The 22,079-nt window shown below is 43.2% G+C and overlaps 1 protein-coding gene across 1 annotated transcript in view; it reads left to right on the top strand.

The window, feature by feature from the left end:
- The first annotated feature begins 1,295 nt into the window (after positions 1-1,295).
- The window catches only part of IL1RAPL2 (interleukin 1 receptor accessory protein like 2), a 1,181,612-nt gene continuing 1,160,828 nt past the window's right edge, over positions 1,296-22,079 (top strand). Inside the window, exon 1 of the mRNA XM_070785442.1 lies at positions 1,296-2,341. The gene's annotated coding sequence lies outside the window, so the exon portion shown is untranslated. The remainder of the gene's footprint in view (positions 2,342-22,079) is intronic.

The raw sequence follows: 22,079 nt of genomic DNA on the forward strand, positions 1-22,079 counted from the left end.
CTCTAGTCCCCATCGGAAGACTGAGCTTGTATCTGAAAAGAGGACAACAGAAGCAGAAATTCTAAGATCTTTCCGCTGTTTCAAAATACAGCCCTCCCCCCACCACCCTGCGCCTATAAACACCAAACACCTGGGAGGATAACTTGGTTCCTGCCAAAAGGACCTTTTCTTCCACACCTGACCTCTCTCGATCCCCGGACCTAACCAATTGCAGAAATAATTTTCCAGGGTGGGGTTCTGCCAAATTTTATGAGATGGTCAATGGGAAAAAAGAATTAATAAACTTGTCATGAGAAGTGAGACAGGGACGGTAACTTTAGTTGTGCACAGTCTCGGCCTTAAAAGTCCAGGGGATAGTGGATCGAGGCCAAATAGTCACGGAAGCTGAAGCAAGGTGTGGGTCCGCACGGCTCGCCGCGCGCACAGAACGCTCTGTTGCTAGCTGTCGATTCCGGTCTCTGTCTCAGTCTTTGGCTCTCTCGCTCGCGTCACTCTCCGCAGCTAATGCAGAGCGATGGAGTAGCCTCAGGAGAACAGCTGGAGAGAGCTTAGAGAAAGACAAATTAATAGGAGCCTAGCGCAGCAGCAAATGCTGGAGCATAGCGCTTAGCTGACCCGTTAAATGAGCAATCCTGTTAAGTGTGTTAATCAGCAAGGTGCCAGTGAGCGGAGCAGAACGCTCTGGGAGATACCTGGCATGGAGACGGGTCTCTTTATCTGTTGCATTTCAAACCCTGTTAGTTCCTGAGTCCTTGCCCCTCTCTCCCATCACTTTTAAAGAGACGACCTCCTGGGTTTCATGACCTTGAAGACTCACGTAGTCAGGAGCACCTCTGGCAAGCCTCAGGCGCATGGCATAAAAAATCACTGCCTGGTTTTGGTGCCCGGGTTCTATCTCAGAGCCCATCCTGGGGTCCCAGCCCTCCTTGCCAACCGTTTGCCCGGCGGGTCTGGAGAACCCAGAGACTTAAGGATCTCTAAAGTGGGAGGTGTGGAAAAGAGGAGTCCTCTCTGGTACTCAGAAGCTCACATTATGAATACAATTAGGCGGCATGCATCTTTAATAACACTAGGGTCTGGCCTGGGGGGAACCAACCAGGCGAACTCCTGGCTGAACTAGATACCTGCTCAACGGGTGGAACTGGGGATCAGGATAGTTGACAAACTTTGCTTAGCGGTTTTTCCTGCGTTCACTCACTGGGTTCCGCGCTCGGCCTAACCCTTTAGGCTGGCGTACTCCGGTAAAGACGCTAGACGGCGCTGCTGGGACGCACTTTCTCCCGGGAAAGGTAAGAGGGAAGTGCTTTTCTCTCTCTCTCTCTCTCTTTTTAACCAGGGGATGGGGGAACTCGGGATTGGAATCCAAAGGGGTGTGGAAGAGGAGGAGGAGCAGCAGTAACCCTTTTCCGTGACGCGCCGGAGCTATTCTCTCTAATCCCCTCCTCCTCCCCGGTGTAATCAGTCAGCCCGGAGGCACCAAACTGTTAGCGACCGAGACGCAGCTGTAGGTGATTTCCACTGCCCTCCTACCCCCGCTCTAGGCAAATTCTGGAGGCGGCAGCCGCGGTGGCAGGATGTGAGGCAAGCCTGGAGCGCACTTCCCGAGTACCGCTCCTTCTTCGGAGCTAGGGGAGATAATATAGGCTTTTGTGCACTGGCTGGAGAAGGTTCCCAGATAAGGTTGGAGCCGCGAACCGGCAGGAGAGAGGCGGGCAGGCAGAGTTCATACCTGCTGCCTGCACTGCCGCCAGGGCTTATAGGACCTCTGGGGCAAGCGTGCCTCGTGAGGGGTGTAGGGGCCACGGGCCGACGCGGCGGCTTCCCACCGTGCACCCTTTGGCCAAGACGAGGTGGGGCTGGAGTAAGGCTGCTCCGAAGCAAAGTCTTGGAGAAGGAAGAGGCTGAGAGGCAGGAGACTTAGGAGACTCTGGCCACGGAACCAAGAGGAGGCACCTGGTTTCCAGCATAGCGGCTCAGTGATTTAGGAGCCCTCTTTAAACCTCTCCCTGGTCAGCTCCCCCTAAAGTCCACAGAAGCGCTGCCGAACTCTAGAAGTCTTCCTTGGGCGCGGAGAAGTTTTCTAGCATCCTCTTTGGCTAGGACTGGGAGTTGGAGAAAACGGGCGGGGCTGCCCTGTCTGGCTGCTCTGGAAGCAACCGTCTTCCCTACGCCTCCTCCGGGCCCCTCGCGTTCGGGCAGCCTCCCTTGACGCCTGGGAAGCTTGAGCCCAGGCTCTCTGCAACCTAGTTCTCTATCTCATCCTGGACTGTGATCGCCCCGACATGGAACGGCAGGCTTGAGCCCCGCTGGACGCCCCGGCTGTTTTGCAAGACTCAGACAGGTAATGCCCATTTTCAAAATCGGACAGTTAGCTGGTGAGGGCCAGGGGAGAATGTGCAGGTGACTTCAGAGAGCAGGCCGGCTGAGGCCAACGGGGACTCTGCCTCTCCTGCATCTCTGGTCCCCGCGTCAGGCAACATTTGCCGGTTTCCTTTTCCCTCATTTATCCTTCTGAGAAAGTTTAGGGACCAGAGCTCCCAGGGCCAGGGGCTCCTAGCCAAGGAGGAGCTGGAGCCCACCTGCAGGTGCTGGCTCGCCTGCCTGTGCATTACATTTCCCCTGCTGTATCTTTGTGGTCTCTGCGGCTGGAGCACGGGCTCTGTAGCCTGGAAGGCACTATCCTACTGAGTGCTTCTTTCTGACTCTACCCACAGTTGTGCCAGAAGCCAGGAGAGCAATGGGCGAGGGGATGGGGCTGAAGGTGGCTCCTGGGCGGAACAGTGAAGTGTTCCCCAGCAATACATTCCCGCTCCTGGGGATTCCCAGCGAGCCCGAAACAGAGGAGAGCTTTGGCGATCAGAGGGCAGAGAGGGCATCTAGGCCCGCCTGCCTTGAGAACCTGAATGGACCCCAGCTCAGATCCTGGGGCGCCACGTCTCCTGTCCCAGAGGAAACTCTGCTCCCCCTTGAGCTGGTTTCTCGGGTTGGGTTGAGTGACCTTCTCTGAACCATTGCACGAGGGAAAGGAGCCACAAGCGCTAAGCTGCACTTCTAACTCCTTGCAAAGGGACCCCAGAGAGGGAGAGGAGGGACAGCCACTGCATGTGACCCGACTTGCCACCCTAGGTCTGCCATTGGAGCAACTAGCTTGATTTGTCAGTATCAGATGTTTAAGAAAAAAATTCTTAAGCAGAGTGATCTGGCAAAGGAAGTGTACAGTTATAAGAATTCTCTGTTCCAGGGTTTCCTCCTAGTTCCTGCACCATCCCCCCCCCCCGACCAGGCCTAGGCGTGGGGGCGCGGGGCGGGGGGGGGGGGGAATGGGGGGGGGCCCATCTCTATGACCCAGGGAATTTGCAGGAGGTGTTAGTAAACATATTTGTTTCCTCAGTGCCTCCCACATAAGTTATGCCTGGGCTGGAGTGTTTGAAAAGTACCTCTTGGCTGAAAGCTACTCTGGGGGGGGTGGGTGGGGGGGGGATTGGGGTGTGTGTGTGTGTGTGTGTGTGTTGGCGGGAGTCTATTCAGGAATAATCTATCCCCCACCAGTTCATTCAGTTTCATCTTCTGTTGACTTTCAAGAAGGCTTTCTTTTCCTGGTCAGGGAAGCCAAATTATAGATTATTAAACATGCCACACAGCTGGGGGTCAGGCCCCCAAGGAAGGAGAAAGAGAGGAAGGGAAGGACTTTTCCCTGAAGCCTTGCAGGTTTAGCAGCTTTGTGCTGCTCAGGAAGGCTGCCTTGGTTACCGGGCCCCTGGGAGGGAAGAAGTTAAGTGTCCAGCACAGGTGTGGAGGACTGAGATCCACTTCCCCACTGATGCCGCCAACCCCGGCATGGTCTCTCCTTGAGGAGTTAGGGGCAGTGGTTCTCATTGAATGCTTTGCTACTGGGCTTCTTGCCAACAGGGTCTTCAGCTTCTGCCTGGTCTTGTGGCTCAGGAGGCATTTTTTTTTTTTTTTTCTCAGCATCACTTGCTTCCCCAAACAGGAATGAGGCAACTAACCTGGGGCCTAGGGTGAGTGAAATTTCCAGATATACCTGAGCCAGGGTTGTAGTGGAAGTGCCTACCTGTGCCCACTCCATCCTTTGTACTCCTCCTGCACAGAACAACCTGTTAGAGGGCCACTGCTATCCGACTGGGCTGTGCTGTGGCTGGACCCGATGCAATGGCTCTGATTCTGAGCCACCTGCTCACCATGTGAGCTGTCCAACTTGGGGGCTGCCTTGGGGTAGATAGCCTGCAATCACGTGCAGTTGAAGCAGATAGTTTAAATAGAAAGTATTTAAATCCAGGTAAAATGTTGTGGCACCAAAGGTTCCTGGTTTGCCCAGTCTAGCTCCAGCTGGTTGGAAGGAGGAGCACATGGTGACCAAAGATGTCCTGGTGACTGTGAGCCATGGCCATTTGTGTTTCTGTCTGATGGGTCAAGACCAGACCTTCAGAGTGGAATAGCTAGGGACTTAAGCTGGTTTTACAGTATGGTCTCTGTGGCCCTCAATAATTTCTGGGTGGTCTTAACTCCAGTTGAGCAATGGGACCATTTTCCATTTCTATGAGACTCCTAATGCCAGGATGTCTGGATGCAGAGGCTAAAGGTGCTAATCAGGTATGGGGAACTTAGGGGTGCCTCTAGATTGTAGTATTTACTGACCAAATTGAGTCTGAGTCTTGATTTGCCTATTCCTTTCCTGGGACACTGTTCTTTAATTGAGTAGAACTTCCTTGTTTACCAATAATTAGTGATAGAATCCATACAGGCATATGCTACTTGGCAGGGTGTAATGGATGGCATGGCTACCTGAGGAATAGCCCAAATTACCCACTTGACATACGTCTCTGCAGGTACTAAGAGCTGAAGTTTTATTTGGCTTTAAGAAGTCATACTCTAAAGCAGCGGTCCCCAACCTTTTTGGTGCCAGGGACCAGTTTTAAGGAGGACAGTTTTTCCACGGACTGCGGTGGTGGGGGGGATGGTTTTGGGATGATTCAAGTTCATTACATTTATTGTACACTTGATTTCTAATCTAATATTGTCACTAATCTGGCAGAAGTGGTCCATGGCCCAGAGGTTGGGAACCGGGGCTCTAAAGAGTTCACCCTTATAAGAAAGAAAAACTATTCCAGCTTTGTTTAAAAAAAAACTTCACTTTATCAATTAAGTTGGCTTGCATAAATCATTGAAATGGCTCAGGGTAAAACATTTGCTGTTTGAGAAGAGGATAGGCTGAGAAAGTGAAATGGATTAAAATATGGTTGAAATGATCATACTTTGGTAAAACACAATTGTATGTTTCTATCTGTTCCTGAAAGGGAGTCAGTCCTGTGTACAACTTAATGGTTTGAGTAGATTCTGTGACAGGTTGCTGTAATATGATGAAACTTAAAGGAGAAAAAAACTACATTTTCTCCCTTGGACTTGGATATTTCTTTGACTGTGGCAGTACTGATAGGAGCCAGAACTGTTAGAAGAATGCACATGTTGCCTTCTCCATTTGAAAAGGTACTATAAATCTCCTTGGTGAAAATGCCCTGTGACCCAAATGGAAGAAATAAAAAACATCCCAAATTTCAGCTGTTTAGTAATAAGACCTAAAAGTAAGGCAAATTACCACCCAATCTCAAGATGTGGCCTAACAGGGCTTCTCAGGGCTGGTTTCTAGTCATAGCTAGCAGCCCGCAACTCTTAACCCCTGAGGTTTGTCTCCTGAGCCTACACCAAGAAGCTGTGTTCAGAGCCAACTTGGTGGAGAAAGATAAATGTTGAATGTGCAATGTGTGCTTTAATTATCCTGAGCTAGGACTTGAAAATAAGCTTCTTATGAAATTTAGACTCTAAGCTGTCATTGTCAAGGGATTCCAGGGTAAAACATGCCTGGCCAATATAAGACCTGATGAAAAGATGTACTTCATGGGTCCATTTGGCCAAAGCCAGCAATGAATTCAGACTTTTTGGGCTAGTTCACTTTGAACTGCTTCTCACTGAGACCAGAGGCACTAGAGTGAGTCCATCGTGGGCCAGTTTCTTTTGGGCGTCCCCAGACACAGGTATTGCTCCAAGTCTTTGATCAATCAACCTAAACACATATTCTCTGTGCCAAGGAGCCCAGCTTTAGCTGCCTTCCTGCCTTCTTGTTCTTAAATCTCACCTCTTAATGTAGCTGTTCCTTGGCTTTTCTCCTGAGTTCCAACATACTTTATATCTAACTTCCTTTATTCCATTACTGGGTGTTTTATTGGCATGTAAAATGTATTCAAACACTAATTCTCAGTCATCTATGACTCCTGTGTGTCCTTCCATTCCTGCCTCTTGCATCTTGTTATATGCCCCAAGTTCTGTCTCTGAAATACCTTTTCTCTTCTATTACTATTGCCTCTCCCTTTCAAGTCCTCTAGATTCTTTTTCTTTTTCCCTGTCCTTGCTCTCTTCCCCTTGTTCTTCCTCACAGCCACTCCTCGGCCCTTCCTCTGGGTCCCCCCACCCCTGCCCCTTCCTCTCAGTCCTTTCTTTCTGAATCCCTCCCCTTCTGCTCGGTGCCCCTCCCCTTCCCCTTGGTTCCCCCTTCTGTCCTCCCTCCCCTTAGGCTAGGTCCCTCCACCCTTCTTTTCCATCACCATCCTCTTCTCTGCATCCCCCACCCTTTCCCCTCGGTGCCCCCTCCCCTTCCTCTTTGTCCCCCCAACCCTTCCTCTCCTTCCTTTCTCTCCATCCCCTTCCCCTTTCTCTGCATCCCCCACCATTCTGATGGGTCCCCCTACCCTTTCCCTCCACCCATCCCCTTCTCTGCGTCCCCCACCGCTTCCACTTGGTCCCGCTTCCCCTTTCAATCCTTCCCACTTTCCCCTTCCACTGGGTCCCTCCACCCTACCTCTCCCATCCCCTTCTCTGTATCCCTTGCCCCTTCCACTTGGTCCCTCTTCCCATTTCAATAGGCCCCTCCCTCCTCTTCCACTGGATTCTCCCAGCCCCTTCCAACTGGTCCCCACTCCTCTTCAGCTCAGTCCCCCCACCCTTCCTCTCTGTCCCACTTCCCCTGCATTCCCCCTCTTCCACTCGGTTCCACTTCCCCTTTCACTTGTTCCCCTCTTCCACTCACTTCCCCCCACCCCTTGCCCTCAGTCCCCTCTCCCCTTTGGTTCCCCTCCTGCTCGGTAACCCCTCCTTCAGGTCTGTTCCTCCCACCCCTTCCTCTCCGTTTCCCCACTCCTTCCTCCTGGTCCTTGCTGTCAGCCCCCATCCCAGTCTCTGCATCTGCGCACTGAGCCCCCTCCTCTTCCCCTTGATTTCCCCCACCCCCTACAATTAGTCCCTCATTCCCCCTGCAGTGGGTCCCCTATTCCTTTCTGGTCAGTTGCCCCCTCCCTTTCTGCTTGGTTGCCCCTCCATCCTCCCTCTCTTTCTGCTGTTCCCCCCAACTCTCCCTCCCCTTCCTCTTGGTCCCCAGCCCCTCCTGCTCGGTCCTCCTCCCCTTCCTCTCGGTCCCCCCACCCTTTGACTTGATCCTGCCACCCTTCATCCCCATCCCCTTCTCTGCACCCCACCCCGTCATCCTTTCCACTCTGTCTCCCTTGCCATTTCAATCCGTTCCTCCTTCCCCTTCTGTGCCCTCTTCCCCTCCATCGGTTCACCCCCACCCCCTTGCACTTGGTCCCCCTACTCTTTCTCTCAGTTCCCATCCCCTTTTCTGCATCTTCCACCCTTTCCACTCAGCCCCTCTTCCCCTTGGTTCCTCCTGCCCCTTCCTCTCCATCCCCCCACCCTTCCTCTCCTTCCTCATCCCATTCTCTGCATCTCCCACCCCTTCCTCTCGGTCCTTTCTCTCCGTCCCCATCCCCTTCTTTGCATACCCCTCACACTTTCCACTCAGTCCCTCCTTCCCCTTCCTCCCGATCCCTTCCACTTCTGCCCGGTCCCCAGGTCCCCATTGTCCTTTCAGTATTCCCCCCTTCCCCTTGGTTCCCCCCATGGCTTGCAATCGGTCCCCCATTCCCTTCCACTCAGTGCTCCCTCTCCATTCTTCCTCCCCTTCTGATGGCCCCCCTCCCCTTCCTCTCAGTCCTTTCTCTGTTCCCCTCCCTTTCTCTGCACCCCCCACTCCTTCCCCTGGGACCCCTTCTCCGTCCTCCCACCATTACACTCAGAACCCCTCCCCTTCCTCTCCATTCCCCCACCCCTTTGGCTTGGTCCCCTTGCCCTTCCTCTCAGTCTCCATCCCCTTCTCAGCATCCCCCTTCCCATTTCAATAAGTCCCCCTTTGCCCTTCAACTTAATCCCCCCACCCCTTCCTCTCAGTCCTTTTTCTTTGTCCCCCTCCTCTCTGCACCGCCCACTCTTTACGCTAGGTCCCCCCAACCCCTTCGACTGGGTCCCCCCACCCCTTCTGCTCAGTCCTTTCTCTCTGTCCCCTTCCTCTTTCTCTGCATCCCCCACCCCTTACCCTGGGATCCTTTCTCTGTCACCCACCCCTTCTGCTCAGTACACCCACCCCCTTCCATTGGTCCCCCCAACACCTTCCACTGATTCCCCCCACCCTTTCTCTGTCCCCATCCCCTTCTCTGCATCTGCCGCCCCTTCCACTCGGGGTCCCCCTTCCCCTTTCAGTCCTTCCTCCCTTGCCTTTGGTTACCCAGTCCCTTGCAGTCAGTCCCCCATTCTGCTTCCATTCAGTTCCCCTCTCCCCTTCTGCTCTGTCCTCCTCTCTCCATTCCCCACTCCCCTTCCACTCAGTACACTCCTTTTGCTCAGTTTCCCCCACCCCTTCCCCTCAGTCCTTTCTCTCAGGTCCTCTTCTCTGCATCGTGCCCCTTCCACTTAGTTCTCCTCTTCCCTTCCACTGTGTCCCCTGCTCTCCATCCCCCTCCCCTTCCATTTGGTTCCCCATCCCCTTCCACTTTGTACCCCTGGTCCATCTGCTCTTCTGCTCGGTTTCCTCACCCCACCCCTTCCTCTTGGTCTTTCCTCTCCATCTCTGCATCCCTGGCACGTTCCACTGAGGCCCCCATTCCTCTTCCACCTGGTCCCCCCTTCCCCTCTGTTACCCCCCTCCCCTTAGTTCAGTTCACCCCTTCCCTTCCATTCAGTTCCCCCTCCCCTTCTGCTCTGTCTCCCCCGATTCTGTTCGGTCCCCAAAACTCTTTCTCTCTGGTTCCTTTCTCTCCATTCCCATCCCCTTCTCTGCGCACCGGTCCTTGTCCTTTCCACTTGGTCTCCTTTTCCTTTTCAATCAGTCCCCCTTCCCCTTCTGCCCTCTACCCCTTCTCCCCTTCCACTCAGTCCCCCTTTCCCGTTCCCATTTTCCCCTTGGTTCCCCCCACCTCTTTCATTCACTCCTGCCCCTTCCTCTTGGTCCGCTGGCTGCTCCTTCCTCTCTGTCCCTGTCCCATTCTCTGCATCTCCTGCCCTTTCCACTGGGTCCCCCTTTCTTCTTCCACTTGGCCCCCCTTCCCCTTCTGTTGAGTCTCCCACTCCCCCAACCCATCCTCTTGAACCCCCCAGCCAGTCTTTCTGTCCCACCCCGTTCTCTGCATCCCCCACCCCTGCCTCACTGTCCTCCTCCCCTTTATCTAGCCCCCTCTCATCTCCTTCCTCTCTGTTCTCCCTCCCGTTCCTCGCTTCCCTCGATTCCTCTATGTTTTTCATCTCCATTGCCCGCTCAGTTTCTCCCTCATGGCCCTCCCCTTGCCCTATGTCCCCTCTCCTCCCTCCGCCTTTCCTCTCCATCCCCAGGCCCTTCCTTTTGCCCCCTCTCTTCCTGTAACCTGGCCTGCTGTTTCCATCCTCTCTTCCCTCCCTCATCCTGCCTTTGCCTCCTTCTTTCCCAGTCCAGATTCTTGACCTGGTCTACTATAAAAACCTCTCATTATCTTTGCTCTGCTCTCCAATATATTCTGCATATTAGAAGTAATCTTCATGAAGAGCTTTTAACTGGTTAGTTAAAAGTGTTGAATACATAGTGAGTGGATTGAATGGTATGCACTGTTACCAAGTCACAAAGACTTTTCTGACATGGACATGAGTTTGAGTAAACTCTGGGAGTTGATAGATAGGGAGGCCTGGCGTGCTACAGTCCATGGGGTCGCAAACAGTTGGCCAAGACTGAGAAACTGAACTGAATAAATTCAGTACTTTGTACTGTAACCTTAGAAAGTTCTATACCCCTGTACTACATAATGTGTTCTGCACATACACAGTTCTTCACCACTGTACATAATGTGGCCAAGTATTTGGTGGGAATTCAAATATCAGATTTGGTAGATTGAACTGGGTGACCTGTTACTATGAACCCAGATCGTGTAAATATCAAGGGACTCAAATAAGATAGATTATCCTATCAGTTTGCCTTATGAAATTATGCCTTTATAAAAAAATTATTAAGACTGTGTTGTAGAGTCTTCTGTGTTTTAGTCTGTTACTATGTATTCCTGAATAGGTTGCCTTGTCCTGGCTTACTTGGCTGTGTATCACTATAAGAATTATCTAGGTCACTATATTTTGTTATTGGAGGAAGAAGTGGCAACCCACTGCAGTATTCTTGCCTGTGAAATTGCATGGAGAGAGAAGTCCGGCAGGCTACTGTCCATGTGATCCCAAAGAGTTGAACATGACTGAGCACCCACAGCATACTCTGTTATGAATTTTTAACATTTATATTGTGCATGTTTTATACTTTGTTAAATGCATTTCCCTTTCCTTATCTTGCTTAATGTTCAAAATGATCTTGTGAGGTGGATGATTCTTCCTATATTACAAATGCTAGAAAGCAAGCATCCAAATATTTCAGTGATTTCTCCAAGGTAATATATTTAAGTTGGAAAACTTTATTTTATTGATACCAGAAATCTATTATTGCTCTGAGGTTCAGAGCTTAGATGATACTAGTCTAAAACAACTTCATTCTCTCTCTACTAGCTATAAAGTCAGGAGCAGATTCTTTGGTCAGAATCTGAGGTCCTTTGAGATTTAGCATTGGCGTACCTAGTCAGCCTTATTTCTTTTTTTTTTTTTAATTTTATTTTATTTTTAAACTTTACAATATTGTATTAGTTTTGCCAAATATAGAAATGAATCTGCCACAGGTATACCCGCGTTCCCCATCCTGAACCCTCCTCCCTCCTCCCTCCCCTACCCTCCCTCTGGGTCGTCCCAGTGCACCAGCCCTAAGCATCCAGTACCGTGCATCGAACCTGGACTGGCGACTCGTTTCATACATGATATTATACATGTTTCAATGCCATTCTCCCAAATCTCCCCACCCTCTCCCTCTCCCACAGAGTCCATAAGACTGATCTATACATCGGTGTCTCTTTTGCAGTCTCGTACACAGGGTTATTGTTACCATCTTTCTAAATTCCATATATATGCGTTAGTATACTGTATTGGTGTTTTTCTTTCTGGCTTACTTCACTCTGTATAATAGGCTCCAGTTTCATCCATCTCATTAGAACTGATTCAAATGTATTCTTTTTAATGGCTGAGTAATACTCCATTGTGTATATATACCATAGTCAGCCTTATTTCTCACTACCTTGCTGCTCACATGATGATCTAGTGGAACCAAACCATTCACCATTGTGCAACATAACCTTTTATTATCCATAATTTACGGTTTTTCTTATGCCATTCGTTTATTGTGGACTTCTTCAGTCCCTCCCATCTCTAATTCTCTGCCTGTTGAGAATGAACTGTATTCAAGAAGCAGCAGCTTTAGTGCCACCTCTTCCATGTATCCGTCCCTAATTTCTCTCTAATGCTCCATAGTCAAAGGAGAAGGCAATGGCACCCCACTCCAGGCCTCTTGCCTGGAAAATCCCATGGATGGAGGAGCCTGGTGGGCTGCAGTTCATTGGGTCGCAAGAGTCAGACACGACCGAGCAACTTCACTTTCACTTTTCACTTTCATGCATTGGAGAAGGAAATGGCACCCCACTCCAGTGTTCTTGCCTGGAAAATCCCAGGGATGGGGGAGCCTGGTGGGCTGCCGTCTATGGGGTCGCACAGAGTCGGACACGACTGAAGCGACTTAGCAGCAGCAGCAGCACTGTATCACATCTACTAAAGTTTAAACTTGTAGAAGGTTATCAAATCTATCTCTTATTCTGCTGAGTGTCATGAATACAGGGGGGCATTCATTACATATTTCATTGAGTTGCCATTGAAATTTCAACGTTAGCCTTAGTACTTCACTGAAAATCTCTGTCAAAATGATAGCTACAGGTTAAATAGGAAATGGCCAATTTTATTATCATCCAATAATGCTACAACCAAACCAGTTGATCCTAATGGAAATCAACCCTGAATATTCACTGGAAGGACTGATGCTGAAGCTCAAATACTTGGGCCATGTGATCCAAAGAGCCAACCCCACTGGAAAAGATTCTGATGCTGGCAAAGATAGAGGACAGGAGGAGAAGGTTGGACAGGAGGACAGGAGAGAGGACAAGATGGTTGAATGGCATCGCTGACTGAGTGAACATGGTTTTGAGCAAATTCAAGGAGATAGTGAAGGAGAGGGAAGTCTGGCATGCTACAGTTCATGGGGTTGCAAAGAGTTGAACATGACTCAGCAACTGAACAACAACAATAATGCAGTTAAGAAGTATAATAGAGATGTGATTTTTTTAAAATAGTTCTTTTCTAGAATTGCTATCTGATAAACATGTGATTATACAAATTTAAAATGATTACAATTAAATACAACTAAAAATTCAGTTCCTCAGTCACAGGAGTCATAGTTCAGGTTGTCCAAAGTCATGTGACTAATGATTCAGTTCAGTCATTCAGTCGTATCTGACTCTTTGCAACCCCATGGACTGCAGCACGCCACGCTTCCCTGTCCATCACCAACTCCCGGAGCTTGCTCAAACTCATGTCCATCGAGTTGGTGATGCCATCCAACCATCTCATCCTCTGTCGTCCCCTTCTCCTTATGCCTTCAATCTTTCCCAGCATCAGGGTCCTTTCCAATGAGCCAGTTCTTTGCATCATGTGGCCAAAGTATTGGAGCTTCAGCTGCATCATCAGTCCTTCCAATGTGTGTCTGTTTCTTTGGAAATAGTAAAGTATTTCCAAATATGCTATGGATTTTAAGATGTGATAAAGAGTTATTTCAAACCCATGGATTAGGAGAAGGGACAGGCTTTTCAATAAATGCACTTAGGACAACAGGGCTCAGTATGTAAATCAAAGTCCCAGTTGTGTTTTTTTCACACTAAAAAAGTCCCAGTTGGGTCAAAGATTTAAGTGTAAAAAAATTAAACTATAAAGGGAAATACAGATAGACCTAGAGATTGTCATGCTAAGCGAAGTGAGCCAACACAGAGAAAGACAAATACCATATGATATTGCTTATATGTGGAATTAGGGAAAAAAAGGATACAAATGAATGTGTATATAAAACAGAAACAGACCCACAGACATAGGAAACAAACTTATGGTTACCAAAGGGGAAAGAGGGGAAATGATCAATTAGAAGTTTGGGAATAACATATACACACAACTGTATATTGATATAAAATAGACAACTATTAAGGACCTCCCAGGGAACTATATTCAATATACTGTGCAGGGAACTATACTCAATATTTTGTAATAACCTATAAGGGAAAATAATTTTAAAGTATACATATATACATTTAAAAGTTTATATATTCTTACTTAACATATATTTATAATTTTATAGTTTCAAAGTTAAAGATTTTCTAATCACTTTATGAAGACCAATAACTCAAAGAAAATACTAATAAATTTTACCTTCAAAAAAGCTCTATGGCCAAAAATATACTATAATCAAGATTGAAAAAACAGCAAACTAGGAAAAAAATATCTGATATAAATATTAGATATTCTTAATATATAAAGATTCTACATGTCAAATATAAAGTAAATGTCTAACAGAAAAATGGTGAAAAGTTATGAAAATAATATTCATAAAAGAATACCAGTAGACAAACTCACTTTGAAAATAGAAACTAATAGTTTTCACCTATCAGATTAGAGAAGATTTATGGCATTAAGAAAACACAGTGTAGGGATATGGATGAGCTAATGCACTGTTAACTCAGTACATTTCCAGAGGGTTATTTAGCAATTTGTATACAAATGTGAAATGTATTTGTATACATTTCAATGTATACAATGTATACATTGTACATTATATTATATATACATTATACATATATATATATACATTATACATATATATACATTATATTATATATACATTATACAATGTATACATTGTATACATTTAGTGATTTTACTAAAAGTTTATTGTAAAAACATAAATGCAAATAATACAAGATACATACACAAAAAAGCTTAACATTTTTTTGTGTACTTTGTTTATAGTGGCAATACTTTGGAAACAAGTTAACTGGCTATAATAGTGGATAGACTAGTTAAATTGGGATGATGTGAATTTAGCCAATTAGTATGTACAAATTAAAGATAATGTAGATGTACATTTATTGATATGTAAATATATTTGTATATAATTTAATGGAAAAGATTACAAAGCAGCATAATTCAATTTCTTCTTATTTTTATATATTTCTGTATAGCTACATGTGCTTATAAACATGAAAACCTATAGAAAATTGTTCACCAAAATGTTAGTTATTGGTGGAGGGATTTTGGATTTTTCTTTAAAAAATTTTTGTTTTTAATTGTTTAGACTTACAATGAGAATAATAACGTGATATAATGCAGATGCAGGTAAAATACTCAATACACAATACTCAAATACTTGCTGCATGGTGGCAGTTTATTATGCTTCTATCATTTACACAATAAGCTAGTCAAAGCTAGATGGCAAATTTCAGAAGGATTCAAATGATAAATGTGGAAAAAAGGAATGCATATAATAACCTGCATAAAACAAAATTGGAAAGAATTCCTAATAATAGAAAAAGTTAAGAAGAATCAATAGTTTTAAGAAGAATCAATCGTTTTACTTTACATTGAAGATATATATGTGTAAAACACAATAATAACAGATAAATTGGGATGAAAATTACAATATATGACAGACAACGCCGTATTTTTACTCCAAAATACAACTTTTCATCTGCTAACCACACCCAAATAATTATGCTATTTGTATTTTTATTTTTGTACTATAAATAGATTGTCATTGTTGTTAGTGTTTAGTTGCTAAGTCATGTTTGACTCTTTTGTGACCTCATGGATTGTAGTCCACCAGGCTTCCCTGTCCATTGGATGTCCCAGGCAAGAATACTGGAGTGGGTTTCTCTTTCCTTCTCTAGGGGATCTTCCCAAAACAGGGATTGAATCCACATCTCCAGCATTGCAGACGGATTCTTTACCACTGAGCCACCTGGGATAAAGCCCTATAAATGCATGCCTAAAGTTATAGTATTTCACATCTCACTTCATTAAATAATGCCTGCATTATTTCTGGTAAGTTATAGATTGGTGGGGAAAGGACCACACATTGTAATTTCCTGATTTAAGGTTCTTTCCTGAGACAAGGAAAAAGCCTCATAAAATGGGAACAGGTGCAGCATATCTTAGCATGGGCTTAATCTGGTCCCTAGTTCCCTATAGATTTACAGCTGCCAGTGCCACTATCTGTACAGGGAACAGTCCTGTCAGACTCAAAAAATAGCATATTTTTCTCCCCTGCAGCATTAGTTTTTTCTACTCATACTGTCATCACTTTTCTGGGCGGGGGGCGGGGGGGAACACCTTGTACTAACAATCTTTGTACTTCTATTTAAGGAGTATTTAGAACTAATAGGCTCTACTGCTTCTTGAACCCTACTCAACATTAACAAGGCCAAATATTTTACTGAGGAAAGAGCCAGATCAGTGCTGACATCTCCCTGGATAAAATATCTGCCTTGAGCTTTCTAGGATACAAAAAAATAAAAATAAAAATCCATTTCCCTGATGTCTACCCACTAGTTCTTATTTGATATTTTTAGTGAGTGGTTCTGACACTGAGTTTGAACCAAGAACTATGACCAGACTCTCCTATATTACACACAGTAATGATAGCTATCCTCTACTTTGGACTACTTATATTCTGGGCATTGTTCTAAGTGCTATATATATATAATCATTTTATCATAACCTATCTCACTGGAAGGTAGGTAGCATTTTTATTTGTATTTTAAATAGAAAAAATGGAGACACAGAAGTTCAGTGATTTGCCTAAAAAGTCACAAAGCTATTGAAATGACTATTCTGGGATGAGAAAATAACCAGTTTTGCTCTAGAACCTGTGCATTTAAACATGATACAAAAGTAGGTATATGCATATATGCTAAGATAGTATATTTTATTTTTCCTGAATGCTGTTGTAACAGGTCACTTTTAGTTCCTTTGTTTAGCTTTCAAATTTTCTGCAATTAAGATATGTTACTTCTATAATCACAAAGATGCATGATATTAACAATTGAATCAGAGCTTCAGATTGCGCCATGGATATAGCCCTCTTAACTTTTTGATTTTGGTTTTCTGGACTTCCCTTATGGCTCAGCTGGTAAAGAATCTGCCTGCAATGTGGGAGACCTGGATTCAACCCCTGGGTTGGGAAGATCCCCTGGAGAAGAGAAGGGCTACAGACTCCAGTATTCTGGCCTGGAGAATTCCGTGGACTGTATAGTCCATGGGGTCGCAAAGAGTCGGACACGACTGAGCAACTTTCAAGTAATCTAAGGCATTAGTACCATAGTACATATTAATCAAAAAGTCCATCTATAATTTGAATGGTACTTAATAGTCTGCTGATAGGAAGATACCTGTATTTCACAACTGAAATTTATAGTGGGATCACCCCTGAAACTTTTGCTTTAAAGCTGAGAGTGTTTGATTCTCAAGTTGAGCCTAGTGAGAAGTTTTGCCGACTCCTTACTAATATTTCTTTGTCTCTCATCCAGCCTAAGTCTTGTCATATGTTCCTCTTGCTAGTCTTATCTAATTCTAGAATCATCTTGACATTAAACCTGTTCAGAACTCCTCTCATTCTTGGATTAATTGATCAATTTCTATGCCCTAATATCTATGGCTGAACTCTTCTAGAAGAATCCAACTTCATCAAGACCAGTGCAACAACCAGTGCATGGTCTACAACCTAACCTAAGCTCAGACCTTCAGAGTTGCTAAGAAGACTTTAAAGTTTTTATCAAAGTATAGCTGATTTATTAAATTATATTAATTTGATTATATTGAAATTTGATTTTATTAAAAAGCAGAGACATTACCTTGCCAACAAAGGTCCATCTAGTCAAAGCTATGGTTTTTACAGTAGTCATGTATGGATGTGAGAGTTGGACCATAAAGAAAGCTGAGCACCAAAGAACTGATGCTTTTGAACTGTGGTGTTGGAGAAGACTCTTGAGAGTCCCTTGGACTGCAAGGAGATCCAACCAGTCCATCCTAAAGGAAATCAGTTGTGAATATTCATTGGAAGGACTGATGCTGAAGCTTATGCTCCAATACTTTGGCCACATGATGCAAAGAACTGACTCATTGGAAAAGACCCTGATGCTGGGAAAGATTGAAGGCAGGAGAGAAGGGGACAACAGAGGATGAGATGGTTGGATGGCATCACCGACTCAATGGACATGAATTTGAGCAAGCTCCGGGAGTTAGTGATGGACAGGGAGGCCTGGCGTGCTGCAGTCCATGGGGTCGCAAAGGGTCAGAGATGACTGAGCAATTGAACTGAAAGCTGATTTATAGTATTATATTACTTTCAGGTGTGCAACATAGTAATGTGATATTGTTATAGATTATACTCCATTTAAAGTTATGAAATAGGGACTATATTCCCTGTGTATTACATCCTTGTATCTTATTTTATACCTTAGAGTATGTGCCTTTTAGTCCCTTTCCCCTGTGTTGCCACTCCTGCCACCACTCTCCCCACTCACAAGCACTAGTTTATTCTCTGTATCTGTGAGTTTCTTTCTATTTTGTTATATTCATTTGTTTGTTTTGTTTCTTATATTTTACCTGTGATATTTTGCAGTATTTGTCTTTTTTGTCTGGTTTATTTCACTAATTGTAATACCTTACAGGTCCATCCGTGTTATTACAAATGGCAAAAGCTTAATCTTTTTATGGCTGAGTAATATTCCATTTCATATATATGTATGTATTGGATTTCTTTATGCATTCATTTGTTGATGGGCACCTGCATTGCTTCCCTGTCTTAGTTACTGTAAATAATGCTGCTGTGAATATTGGGGTACATATAGCTTTTCAAAGTAGTGCTTTTTTTTTCTTCAGATGTATATGCAACAATGGAATTGTTGGATCATATGGTAGTTCTACTTTTAATTTTTTTAGGAACTGTCATACTGTTTTCCATAGTGTGTGTACCAATTTATGTACCCACCAATAGTGTACTAGAGTTCCCTTTTCTCTGTAACCTCACCAACATTATTATTTGTTGTCTTTTTTAATGATAGGCATTCTGACAGGTGTAAGATTTCCCAATGTAGTTTTCATTTGCATTTTCCTGATGATTAGATATTGAGGATCTTTTCATATACCTGTTGAATATTTGTATGTTGTCTTTGGGAAAATGCCTATTCAGGAAATGTACCCATTTTTAATAGTTTTATTTACTTTTCTGATATTGAGTTTTATATACTCCTTATATAGTTTGGATATTAACCCTTATCAGACATATCATTTAGATATCTTCTCTGATTCAGTAGGTTGTCTTTTCATTTTGTTTATGATTACCTCTCCTATGCAAAAGCTTTTAATTTTACTAGGTCCCTAAAGTACTGCTAAGACTTTTTATCAAATAGTGTACTGCCTTTGTTTTCATGTAGGAATTTTATGGTTTCAAATCTTACATTTAGGTTTTAATCCATTTCAGTTAATTTTTGTATATGGTCTAAGAAAATGTTCTAGTCTCATTTTACATATAGCTGTCCAGTTTCCCCAGCACCACTAATTGAATAAACTGTCTTTTCCCCATTGTGTATTCTTGTATCACTTGTCATAGATTAATTGACCATATGTCTGTGGCCTTATTTCTGTGCTCTCTTATCTATTCCATTGATCGATGTGTCTGTTTTTGTTTCAGTACTATACTGTTTTGAGTATTATATCTATGTATATTCTGAACTCAGAGAGCATGATACCTCCAATTTTGTTCTTTTTTCTCAAGATGGCTTTGGATATTTGGGGTCTTTTTGGTCCCATAAAATTTTAGGATTATTTGTTACAGTTCTGTGAGAAATATCATAGATGTTTTTATAGGTACTTCATTAAGTCTTAGGTCTTTCACCTCCTTGGTTAAGTTTATTCCTAGCTATTTTATTCTTTTTTTTTTTGCAATTGTTTGCAATGGGATTATTTTCCTTCTCCTTCTGGTAATTTATTATTAGTGTATAAAAAAGCAACATGTTTCTGAATATTAATTTGTACCATGCAACTTTACTAAGTTTATTTATTCTAATGCTGTTTTTGGTAGAGACTTTAAGGATTTCTATATATAGTATGATGTCATCTGCAAGTAGCGACAGGTTTACTTCTCTTCCAATATGCATACCTTTTATTTCTTTTTACTTGTTCGATTCCTAAGGGTAGGACGGCCAATGCTATGTTAAATAGAAATAATGAGAATTGCCATCCTTGTCTTGTTCCAGATTTGAGGAGAAGGTTTCAGTTTTGCACCACTGAGTATGAGGTTAGTTGTGACTTTGTCATAAATAGCCTTTATTATGTTGAGATGTGCTGTGCTTAGTCACTCAGTCGTGTCTGACTCTTTGTGAATTCATGGACTATAGCCCGGCAGGCTCCTCTGTCCATTGGGGCTCTCCACGCAAGAATCCTGGAGTGGATTGCCATGCCCTTCTCCAGGAGATATTCCCAACCCAGGGATTGAACCCAGGTCTCCAGCATTGTGGGTGCATTCTTTACTGTCTGAGCCACCAGGGAAGCTCAACATATGCTGAACTATACTCACTCTATTCCACCTTTGTTGAGAGTTTTAACATAAATATATGTCATTTTGTCAAATGCTTTTTCTGCATCTATTGAGAGGATATTTATACTTCTTTTTGTTAATGTAGTGTATTCCATTGGTTGATCTGTGGATATTGAACCACTCTTGCATCCTTGGAATAAATACCCCTAGATCATAGACTATGATTCTCTTTACATATTGTGGTATTAATTTGCTAGTATTTGGTTGAGCATTTCCCATATATATTCATCAGGGATATTAGCCTGTAATTTTATTTTTTTGTAGAATGTTTGTCGGTTTTTGTATCAGGATAATGGTGGCCTCATAGAAAGAATTTAGAAATGTTCCCTCCTCTACAACTTTTTGGAATAATTTTGGAAGAATAAGTATAATTTCTTTGTATGTTTGGTAGAATTCTCCAGTGAAGTTGTATATTATAGTTCTGGATTTCTGTTTGTTGAGAGTTTTTTTTCATTACTGATTAAATGTCAATACTAGTAACTGGTCTGTTTGGGTTGTCTGTTTCTTCCTGATTCAGACCTAGAAGATTGTTTGTTTCCAGGAATTTATGCATTTCATCTAGGTTGTCAAGTTTGTTGGCATATAACTGTTTATACTATTCTCTTATGATTGTTTGTATTTTTGTGATATTAATTGTAATTTTTCCTCTTTCATATATTGTGTTCTCTTTTCTTAATGAGCCTGGCTAATTGCCTACAAATTTTTAAGAATTGTTTAAAAACTAGGTCTTGGTTTCATTGTCTTTCCTATTTCTATTTTTTTGTTGTTGTCTGTTTTGACTTTGGGCTTTGTTTGTTCCTCTTTTTCTAATTTTTTTTAGAACCAGATTTTGATTTTTTTTTTTTTTTTTAGATTTTTCTTGTTTCTGAAGTAGGCCTGAGTCTCTATAAACTTCACTCTTAGAACTGATTTTGGGACTCCAATAGATTTTGGCAAGTTGTCTTTTAATTTTCACTCGTCTCAGTGTATTTTCAGATTTCCTATTGATTTCTTCATTGACCCATTTCTTTTTAGTAGCATGTTGTTTAGTGTCCTCCTATAATTGATTTCTAGCTTAGTAATATTGTGGTTGGAAAAGATGTTTAATTCCTATATCCTTAAATTTGTTGAGCCTTCTTTTGTGGCTTAGCCTGTAATCAATCCTGGAGAACATTCCTTGTACAGTTGAAAATATTGTTTATTTTGCTAATTTTTTGATGGAATGTCCTTTAGATATCTATTATGTTCAACTGGTCATTTAAGGCCTCTGTTTCCTTATTTACTTTCCATCTGGGTGATGTGTCTATTAATGTATAAAGGGTATTAAAGCCCCTCATCATTATTGTATTACTGTCAGTTTTCCCTTTATGTCTGTTAATATTTGCTTTATATATTTGCTTTAATATATTTAGGTGCTCATGTATTTAGGTGCATATATGTTTACAAATATTGACTTCTTGTTTTGGTCACTTTTTCATTACTTAATTCATTTCTTTGTCTTTTATCATAGACTTTAAAAAAATCTACTTTGAGTTGAATATTGCTACCCCATAATTCTCTTAATTTCTGTTTCATAGAGTAAGTTTTTCCATCCTGTGTGTGACTTTATCTATGAAGTGAGTCTATTGTAGCCAGCATACAGTTGGGTCTTACTTTTTTCAAAGCAACTCCCTATGTATATCGGTTGTAGCATTTAGTCTGTTGACATTTAAAGTGATTATTCATATGTATGTACTTATTACCATTTTGTTACTTGTTTTCTGGTTCTTTTTTTCTTCTTTTAGTTCTTCCACTTTGGCTTAATGACTTTCTTTAGTGTTATGTTTGTGTTCCTTTCTGTCTAGTTTTTTGTATCTATTATAGGTTTTTTAAATCAATATTTTAATTGGATTTGATTTACAATGTGTTAATTTCTGCTGTGCAGCAAAGTGTTTCAGTTATACATACATTCTTTTTAAATATTTTTTATTATGGTTTATCATAGGATATTGAATATAGTTCTCTGTGCTATACAGTGGGGCCTTGTCTATCCATTCTATGTTATAGGTTTTTGACTTGTGATTACAATGGAGCTATATTTTTTGAACTGTAACTCTATTTATTTTGAATTAAAATGACTATCCAT

Source organism: Bos indicus, chromosome X, assembly GCF_029378745.1.
Source record: "Bos indicus isolate NIAB-ARS_2022 breed Sahiwal x Tharparkar chromosome X, NIAB-ARS_B.indTharparkar_mat_pri_1.0, whole genome shotgun sequence".
In the NCBI taxonomy this organism is placed as follows: domain Eukaryota; kingdom Metazoa; phylum Chordata; class Mammalia; order Artiodactyla; family Bovidae; genus Bos; species Bos indicus.